Here is a 10093-nt window from a genome sequence, read left to right as displayed (position 1 = left end):
GGTTGGGGGTATTTGCTGCCCTTCCTGGGAGGGGGTTGGGCCCAGGTCGGCCTCTCTCCCTCTGACATCTTCTTCCATTTCTGAAAATTAATTAACTCCGGGATTGGGCTGGGACGTCCTGGGCTGGACATAAGTGGGGGGTCACCAAGGACTCTCCGTCCTCGATCTCAAAGAGGGGGTGTCTGGGGGACGTCGAGGAGATCGATAAGTTTCTAGATTCCCAGGGAACTGGAGGACGTGGCTTTTGTCAGGCCTGCGAAAAAGATTTATGAGGCGCCGGCGGAGTGTTGGGCCGGTTTCGCCCAGGCGGCCAGCGCACCCCGTCTAATCTTTGATTTCCATCTAATTATTTTTTTTTCCTGCCTTCAACTCTGTGTCCGGAGAGGGGAACAAAGGGATGAGGGTGGGGGATGGGGAGGCAGGCATTGGCGGTTGGGGGATCCCCACATAAAATTGGAGCCCCCAGAACGCCCAAAGGCTCGTGCTCCTGTGAGTGTTCCGGGAGGCTGACAGAGGTGACTCGACAGGAGCTGAAGCCACAGGAGACCCTCAGCAGGACCTGGGTGGGCATTGCAGTTCTCAGGTGCTGTTCAGAGCCTGAACCCAGCGGGGTTTCCTACTGAAAGATCCGCAGAAAGGCCCTAGAGTGGTGGAAGAAGGGGTGGGGGAAGCTCTCTCCTAAATGCATTTAATCGGGGAATTGGGGGGGGGGGGACAGGTCAGCCCTTGGTAGAGGCGAAAGATGGAGGCAGGATTCTTTATTCCCACCCCATCTCCGTTCAGGAAAAAGGTCTGTCCAAGCAGGGGAGTGAAAGGCGCAACTTGAATTTCTCATGTTAGCGAGAGAAAAAAAAATCTAAAATGGAAAATGATTTTATTGGTCACTACCCATAAGTCAAGTAAAAACAAGGATAATTAGAGAGTGGGGAATTCGGGGGCCATAAATCCGAGGCGCCTTCTCCACCGGCGTTGGAAGCTTTATGACTTGTTGAGTTTTATTTTGAGAGAGACGGAACGCAGAGTTTTGGTGGAAGCGGGACTACCCACCAAGCGCCGCGCGGACAGACAGACGCGCGCATCGAGTACATCCGGGACTCTAGAGGGTGGCCACAATTAGGGATCACTTTGTCCCAGAAAGAGGGGCCTTCCCCCGCCGGGACCCTTCTCTCCATGGCGGGATCCGTGCTCAACCCGACTCTGAGTAGGGAAGTCACATTCTTCCTCACCCAAACAAAAATAGACACTCGGTGTGCGTGGGGTCCCAAGGTTTTTAAACGAGATTCATTCCACTCTCAGCTTCCAAACGTCCACCCGGTGCTGCACGCTTGGGGGGCCTTTTGTTCTAATTTAAGAGGTGGGAAGGACAGGACAAAAGAAAACAACCCACCTTACTTTGAAATTTTCCGCAGAAGCTGGAAGTACTTTTCATTCCACCCAACCAGCCAGAAGCCCATTTCCTCTTCTGAAATGGCCTTCTCACAACGCCACCGTTAGCCGACACCGTGTAAAATCCCACAGTCGGGTAAACCGGTGGGGACACTTCTGGCTCAGCTTCGGCTAACTTGGGAGAAAAGAAAGTGAATTCTTCAAGAACTTCAAAATAAAAACGCCCCTTTCCCGGCAACTCGCGCCAGGCTTCCCCTTTGTTTTAAACACACATATAAAACCCTCGTCCTTCCTAAAAACGGGGGGCGGGGAGAGCTGTGGGTCCACATTCAGAAGCTCTCTCCCCCTAAAAAATATTCTCGGAGGAGCTCTTTTGTTTGAAGTGGGTATGGGGGAGGGGACGGGGCCCGCTCCAGTTCAGCTACCAGGCTCTTCTGATGCTGAAAAATAACAAAACACCACCAACCAAAAAAACCACAACTCAGTCCGCTGAGGGTGTCTCCTAACCCCGCAAATCTGGAGTTCTCGGATCCCGGAGGGATTCGTTCCTGGACACCCGGCGCGCAGCAAGAGCCAAGCCCGGGTTTCCCTAAAGTAAACATCCCGGCTCAGAAAACGAGAATTCTAGGTTTCCGGGTTGGTGGATAGCTGTATGAACCATTATGAAACAGAACCATCCTGCTGTGGTACCCACGGCGTCCTGGGTGAATTTCCTGGGCCACGGAAGAAAGCGACGAGCATTTCCACAGGGACTGGCTCCAAGCCCCGTCCTGCGGATGGTGGAGAGCCCAGTAGGGATTCCAGAACACAGCGCAGGGGCTACCCCGAGTTCAGATGCCGTCCCAGGACCCCTCAGAAAGACACGTTTGCTGCGAAAATCTCCTACACACCAGCTGGGTTTTTATTCATTCCCTCCCCAGAGTGCGCTCTGGGCGCGCGGGAAACAAGGAAAACGCACGTACCTGGTGGCGCTCTGAGAGTAGCCTCGCCGGCCCTCGGTAGGCAAGGGAATCCCCCAGAAGCTACTCCCTACCCGGCTGGTAGCCCCATGGCCTGTCCCTCCCTCCCTCCCTCCCTTCCTCCCTCCCTGGCCACGCACTCCGCCGAACTAATTCTCCAGGAGGCAGGAGCGGGATACCCGGCCCGCCTTTCTGGGAGTGGGATCCGTTTTCTAGCGCCAAGGCCCGCGCCAACTCCCAGGCCACCATCGGCGCGCAGGGTTCCCGTAGTCCTTGGGATCAGCAGATAGTGGTGCAGACTGGACGCTGGGCTGCGGCTCGCGCACCAGCTCCATGCTCCCGCGCGTCTTCCTGCATCCAGGCTCCGGCGTGTCCAGGTTCCCAACAGCGAAAAGGGGACGAACTCCGAGCCCTCCGGTAGGAGAAGGTTGCAGCCGCAATCCAGGAAGGAGCCCCAGGGCGGGAGGGGTGCAGGGAGGAGGGGCGGGAGAGCTACCAGCGCCCCATGGTCGCGGCCCTCGTGGGGGTGGGGAGGGCGCCCAGCCCCACCCACGTGGAAGCCCCCGCCCCGCCTCCACGAGGGCAGTATCCCCGCCCGTCTCAGCACTCCCGCCTAGCCCCGCCCCATCGCCTCCCGCAGCGGCCGCTCCCTTTGTCTGGGCAGCTGGTGCAAACCAATGGCATCGCGTGGGCGGTGCTCAGGCTGGCCAATAGATGATCCAAGAGGTGTGGCCGAAGAGGAGGCAGGCTCTACCCAGAAGAAAATACTGTATGCAAACTCCTAAGCTTCAGGATCCCGGCTCTGAGTGTCCGCAGCTTCGAGCTGGCTCTGCCGTGGAATTCCAAATTTTGGATCCCTTTCCACTATCTGGAAAGATGCCCCCATATCCGGAAGGAAGTGTAAGGGAATCACTATGGGGCTCTGAGGAGCGGGAAGGTGGCTTAGACGAAGTCAGTCCGGAAGCCCCAGGAGACTTGATTTAGAACAGCCCAGCCTCTTGCACCCTGGACACGCACTCCCTTGCACTTTGAAGTTCAGGGTGTGCAGCATCCCCGGAAGTCAGGAAGGTGCTCTGAGATCGAACGGTAATACTGTGCTGTCTGACTTAAGGGCATCTCTGAGTTCAAGGGTAGAGGTGCTTAGTCCCTTTCAGGGAGGACTACAGGATTAGGAGTCACTGCCCTGGCTCACCTTAGTGCGCAGCGACTCATCTGCCTTCTGCACGGAGAAATATCGAGTGATGAAAAAAATTCAGACCAAAGTGGACCACGGCCAGAGTTCTGTTGCTGGCTTGCCCCAGACAGACAGGGAAGGATACATCTCAGGTGTGCACCAAGCCTGTAGCGCAGCTAGTGCAGAAAAACAAACAGAGCCAAGCCATGCATACCTACAGGAGCAGACAGATGTCTCCTCCTGAGTTCACTGCGTGTCCGGTCTCAGAGCTGGAGGTGTTTCCCAAGCTTTTCTCCTTTTCTGCATCTTGGCTCCAAGTGAACTCACTAAACAAGAAGAAAAGGAAATACTCACCTGGTGTAGGGGCTGTAATCTGGTGCCACCAATGGTAAAATGAGGCCTGGAGGGAAATGAGGTACCTTACATCCCTGGATTTGCAGGGCTCCACCTGAGAGCTATCAATCCCAGCATCTCCCACACAGTTGTCACAGAAGCCAACATCTAATTCCTTGTTGCTGAAGGCAGCACTCAGCTACCTTTATGGCTCTGTTTTGAAATTCCTCTTTTCAGAAGTCCAGGGATCCTGAGAGTTCCTGTAGCTAACTGAAAGGCAGGCCGTTACACTCAGGATCTAGGACTTCTCCAGCTATGGTTGCAAACCACAGATGTGGTCAATATGGCCTTGAAGTTCTTCAGCTCCCAGAGATTAAGCACCCCAGGGTGGATACAAACTGGGTTTTGAGACCAAGAGGGATTGGATCAAGATATTGATCAAGATAATCCCCAATAGCCTCGATTCACACCCTCAAACCCTAGAAATGATAGAAAAGTTTTTAAAATCCATAACAACCAGAAAACAAGAACAGTGCCTGGGAGACAGGTGGGGGCACTGCTCTTGCAAGAGGGAGCCTTGGAGCAGGGAAGGAAAACTGGCCAGTAGGAGGGCACCAAGGAGTGCTTCTCAGAAGAAACTGTGGAATTCTGGGATAGCTGTCAGGGTGATGGGTGGGAGGTCTGTGGAGACACTCTCTTCCCGGCCTGTGCTCAGCAGCAGTGGACTGAAACTAAGCAGACACCACTGGAGAGTAACTTGTGGAGAAAGAGCTCTCCTCAGAGCCCCTACTGATGCTCTCAGCAGCACACAAGGCCCAGTGCATAGAGACTGACTGCTTGTCACGGAACACGGAACCTTACAGAGCAGCACCAGTTAGACCCACTGATCCTGGCTGCAGAGTTGGCCGGCTCAGTGATGAGGAGCACTTGTTTGCACTTGCAGAGGACCTGGGTTTGAGTCTCAGTAACTACACTGTGATTCACAACTGCCTGCAACTCCAGTCCCAGGAGAATCTGGTATCCTCTTCTGACCTCTGCAGAAGGTGACGGACCCTGGCCATACTTCTCATGAGGAATCTTGGGTTTTGCTTGTGGTGTCTGTCTATCCCCAGAGCCTGGATGTTCAGGCAATTAAACTTAGTTAATTTAGCTTAAATTTATCTTAGCTTAAATATCTGAGCCTAGTTCTTGATTTCATGTCCACTTCTTTACTACAAGGGTAAAGAGTCCTGTCGCTCCTCCCAGCTATGGGTTTGGTAATATGGTTCCCTATGGCACATGGGACTGTTACCAGATTCGAAGTGGATACAATTTGAAATGTGCTAGCAAGGTCAGCCTTGTTCTACTGAGTGCCAGGGAGCCAGGATGAGGAGATAGTCTGATGGAGGAATAAATGGGGTAGACCTGGTCTCAGGAGGAGAGAGCATCCCAGAACCCCTCAGCCCCTCGGGCCTTTGAGGATGAGTTTGCCACTGTAAGCCATTTTCTGATGCTTTCTAAACAGCATTGTTGTGACAGCTGACTGGGATGGCTGTCTTGACTAATACAGAAGGGGACACTGGGCAGAAGAAACCATAGGGTGTGTGGTTTCAACTTAGAGGTTGGCTTGTGGATGGCAGGGAAACTGAGGATCTAGAAATAGCCACATTTTTCCTTGTTACCCTGCAGAAAACAGGGGCGGGGGTGGACTGAGAAGGTAGGAGAGGGCCATGCTGTTAGCCTGTCACCTGCCCCCTGCAGAAAGCAAGGCCAGGTGTAACCAAAGGCAGCTTAGAACTGTGGAGTCACAGGTTGGAAGGGCTACTGTTTAAACCTCCAAACATATAGAAAAAGTAGTCGTTATTGTTCTGAGGGCAATGACAAAGACAACTTGGTCCAGTAAAAGGACGGAGGCTTGGTTGGGCAAGATGGCTCCACAGGTAAAAGTGCCTATTGGTAAGCTTGATGGCCTGGGTTTGGACCTGGGACCCACACAGAGGAGAGAACTGAATCCCACAAACTGTCCTTTGACCTCCACATGAATGCCATGACACTTGTGTATGTACAAGTTCATGCAGGTACACACACACACACACACACACACACACACAGGACTTAGGCCTGTAACAGAGTACCAATCAGACTACAGGGATAGAGGGTATCAGCTAACGGAATGTGTCACCAGCCAGTTGGAGACACTGTATACTTGAGCTTCAGGCAGAATCCTGCCCCTGGAGACAAATAGCCTTTCTTTCTTTCTTTCTTTCTTTCTTTCTTTCTTTCCTTCCTTCCTTCCTTCCTTCCTTCCTTCCTTCCTTTCTTTCTTTCTTTCTTTCTTTCTTTCTTTCTTTCTTTCTTTCTTAAATGTGTTTGAGGATGTGGGCACTCATAGGTACCTGGAGGCCGGAAGAGAGAGCACTAAGTGTCTACCTTTCCATTGGCTGTTCTTCTCATGGAGACTCCAGCTGGGCTACATTTTCTGGTTTCCTTGTAAAATCAGACACAATGTGGCAGATACAAGGTGTATCTGTTTCAGGCACACACAGCCTCTCTGGTATCCCCTTCCCACGCTAGAGTGCAGACAGCCACTCCCAGGTGTCACATGGATGATGGCAGGGCAGCCATCAGCTCTGAGACTCCTTGGCTGGGTGTAATGCCAGTCTCAAAGTCAAACTACTTGCTCTGGGGAGTCCAGGAAGAACAAACTTGCTAATGTGATGGGCAGACAACCAGCGCCCACTGGATATAGTGGTTTAGTTTGAAAGAGTGAGTTTTCAAAGCACCTAGGATATTGTAAAACAGCACTGGTAACATTTTCAGAGAGAAAAATTGTAACGGGAATGCAGCCAGGCAAAGTGGCACCCAAGAGGCTGAGGCCATAGGATCCTAAGTTCAAGGTCAGCCTGGACTACTCAGAGAATGCTGGGCAAACCTGGGCTATGTGGTGAGACTATATGAAACTGAACAGAAATCAAGCTGTGGGGTTTGGATGAATCTCCATGATAGCGTGTTCAGCATATGTGAGACCCTGTTCCAGACTCAAAAAGAATCTGAAAAAAGATAAAATCATAAAATAATCTGGGGGAATAGAATATTCTGGTGGTATTTTGCTTTCTTCTTTGCAATTTTATGTATTATTCAGAAATTTACAAGAATACATTATTTATATATTCAGGAAAAACCAAAATTACGTTTACATGAAAAAATAAAAATAAACTTAAAAAGATGGTTTCCAAAAGTCAGCTAGATGTCTTGAGAAAAAAAAATATTTCCCCATTGAAATAAATGATGCTCTTAGCAAGCCAAAGAAGAGAATGAACTGGGCCATGGGTCATCAACGAGGGGACAGGGGAGTCAAGCAGAGGAATTTTCTAGAACACATGGTGAAAGACACTCCCCCCCAAAAGTGTGACGTTAAAGCTAAGCAACATGGGAAATGGGCCATTTAAATGAGATTCCAGGGAACAGAAAGAAGGAGACGGAATAGTTACAGAAATAATAAAACTGTCCAGGGCTAAGGAAGACCCTATGAAAACATTTCAGAACACAGGGAAGAGAGATGCAGTTTCCCAGTGGGAAAACACACTACCTCCAGAAAAAAGCAAGGAGCTGATATCTAATGTTGGAAACTTGAGATTCACAGACAGCGAGGACGCCGTCACCGTCCAGGGGGACAATCAGCTGACCCTCAGGTTCCATGCCTGGTCTGACAGGCATTCAGTGGCGGGCGGGAAACAAACACCAGTTTTGGTTGTACCAAGAGAATTTATTTCCAACAAATACTCTCTGAAATAATTGCTAGATGTCGTACTCCAGCTAAATAAATAAACAATAAACTTCAAGAGGTAGGCAAGGAGGGATACCAGAGCTGAGTCTGCTTCATCAGGGACTATATTGGAAAATGCTCTTGGTGGCATGGGAGGAGGATGCCAGTGACTTCAGCCCTGGGATAGAGGGGTGTGCACTGTGCCCTCAGTGCTGGGGAGATAAGGATTCCTGCCCCAGCCTGGTGAACAGCAAGCTGACTTTCAGGTTCCTCAAAACAAATAAGGTGACGCAAACCCTTAATCCCAGCACTTGAGAGGCAGAGGCTGGTGGGTCTCTGTGCTAGAGGTCAACTTGGTGTCTACAAGTTCCAGGACAGCTATGCAATAGAGACCCTGTTTCAGAAGACTGAGAGACCAGTGTGTGTGTGTGTGTGTGTGTGCGCGCGCACGCGCGGAGAAAACAACAACAAAAACAAAAATCATAAGTCTGAGGCTAGAGCTGTAGCTCACTGGCAGAGTACTTGCCTCGCATGTACAGGGCCCTGGGTTCAATTCCCAGAACTGAAAAAAACAACAACCAAACTCCCCAAAACTCTGTTAGTCTGCCCTGTAGTTTTGGGCTCGTTTTTGCCGATCCTAGTATACACTGAGTGGGTGTGAGGGTGTGCACAGCGACCGTGTGTGCAGGCATGAACGTGCACAAGGGTACACATCTGTTGGCTTCTTTCTTTTTAAAAACCGCCTCTTGTTTTTTGCTTTGTTTTTCTGCCCCACCCCCACCCCCAGCTTAGGAGATGACTTTATTTTGTCAGGTTTTTGTTGTTGTTGCTGTTGTTGTGGTGGTGGTGGTGGTGGTGGTTTTTGTGGTTCTTATGGTGATGGTTGTAGTGGCTGTTGATGTGGTGGTGGTGGTTGTTGTGGTGATTGTTTGTGGTGGTGGTAGTGGTGGTGGTTTTTGTAGTGGTGGTTGTAGTGGTGGCTGTAGTGGTGGTTGTTGTGGTTGTAGTGGTGGTTGTTGTGGTGGTTGTTGTTGTTGTAGTGGTGGCTGTAGTGGTGGTTGTTGTGGTTGTAGTGGTGGTTGTTGTTGTAGTGGTGTTTGTAGTGGTGGCTGTAGTGGTGGTTGTTGTTGTGGTTGTAGTGGTGGTTGTTGTGGTTGTGGTTGTAGTGGTAGTTGTGGTGGTGGTTGTTGTGGTTGTAGTGGTGGTTGTAGTGGTGGTTGTTGTGATAGTTGTAGTGGTGGTTGTAGTGGTGGCAGTTGTTATGGTTGTAGTAGTTGTAGTGGTGGTTGTAGTGATGGTTGTTGTGGTGGTTGTTGTTGTGATGGTGGTTGTAGTGGTGGTTGTTGTGGTAGTGGTGGTGGTTGTTTTCTCTGCTGCCTGTCATTTCTTTCTCAACCTTTTTTCTCTCATCTTATAAACATGTTTAAGTATCTCAGGTAATAGATAAATACTATCCCCCATAAGCAAGAGCAAACCGGAACCTCCCTCCACACCAAACACCCCAGGTTATCACCCTAGCCTTCCAGCTCTCTCTCTCTCTCTCTCTCTCTCTCTCTCTCTCTCTCTCTCTCTCTCTCTCTTTCTCTTGCATCTAGAAAGAACAGTCTATGTTCAGCTTCTGTTTTGTTTTGTTTTTATTCCCAATCCATCGCAGACAAATACTATTGTAAAATAAAATAAAAAAGTATTACTAGAAAAAAGGGGGAAAAAATCCCCAAAGACATCCAAAATGCAGGCCCTAATTTTTTATTATTAGGTCCAACAAGCATAGCACGTCTGTCAGACTGCTATAAAAATGCTAAATGCTGGCTTTCAATTCCGGCACTTATCTTGACAGGGACAAGGAAGCAGCAGCTTGGGTGGGCGTGTGTGTGCGGCCACGCAGGGCCACCAGAGCTGCTCTGTGCCACCCACGTGTGTGCCAGGGATGCAGCTTCGAGCATGCTAGGTAAGCCCCGCCTTACTGAGTTGTACCTGAGTCCCGCCCCATGGGATGACTTCTGCCTCAACCCCTATGTGCTCTGACAAAAGTCCCCAAAATCGACCTATGGCTTCTCAGCCCCTTGTCAGTTTCTACACATTTTCTTCGCCATTATTGTCCCCATCAGCCACCAGTCTGATTTCTGTCGATGTAACAAAACACGTCAGGTTGAGAAGTTTATAATGTGTACTTAGCACCTGGTGCAGGAGCTGGGGAGTCTGAGAACACAGTCTGGCATCCCTGCAAGGCAAAAGTATCTCGTGGCAAGATAGAACAGGAATGCCATCTTGGGTATATCTAGACTCCTTGTGCCACTGTGGAGACGCCACCTTCATGATCTTACCTAACCTTAATGAACTATGACGTCCAAAATATCTTCAAGTGACTTTGGGAATTAAATGCACAATGTGCATTTGGGGTTCATGTTCAACAGCTACTCTCTCTCTCTCTCTCTCTCTCTCTCTCTCTCTCTGTGTGTGTGTGTGTGTGTGTGTGTGTGTGTGTGTGTGTGTGTG

General features: G+C 50.3%; 2 long non-coding RNA genes across 2 annotated transcripts; both read right to left on the bottom strand.

Moving 5' to 3' along the window:
* Positions 1-857: 857 nt before the first annotated feature.
* LOC117710985 (uncharacterized) lies at positions 858-2459 on the bottom strand. Its single transcript, XR_004607096.2, has 2 exons — positions 1388-2459; positions 858-1096 (listed from the first exon to the last, which is right to left on the bottom strand). It is a non-coding gene; the product is annotated as an uncharacterized LOC117710985 (long non-coding RNA).
* A 771-nt stretch (positions 2460-3230) lies between these two features.
* On the bottom strand, positions 3231-4396 carry LOC143442582 (uncharacterized). Its single transcript, XR_013110841.1, has 3 exons — positions 3939-4396; positions 3734-3845; positions 3231-3564 (listed from the first exon to the last, which is right to left on the bottom strand). It is a non-coding gene; the product is annotated as an uncharacterized LOC143442582 (long non-coding RNA).
* Positions 4397-10093: the final 5697 nt, after the last annotated feature.

This window comes from Arvicanthis niloticus, chromosome 6 (genome assembly GCF_011762505.2).
Source record: "Arvicanthis niloticus isolate mArvNil1 chromosome 6, mArvNil1.pat.X, whole genome shotgun sequence".
In the NCBI taxonomy this organism is placed as follows: Eukaryota; Metazoa; Chordata; class Mammalia; order Rodentia; family Muridae; genus Arvicanthis; species Arvicanthis niloticus.
Note: the sequence above shows the minus strand (reverse complement) of the source record. Positions and strands in the feature narration are given on the sequence as shown.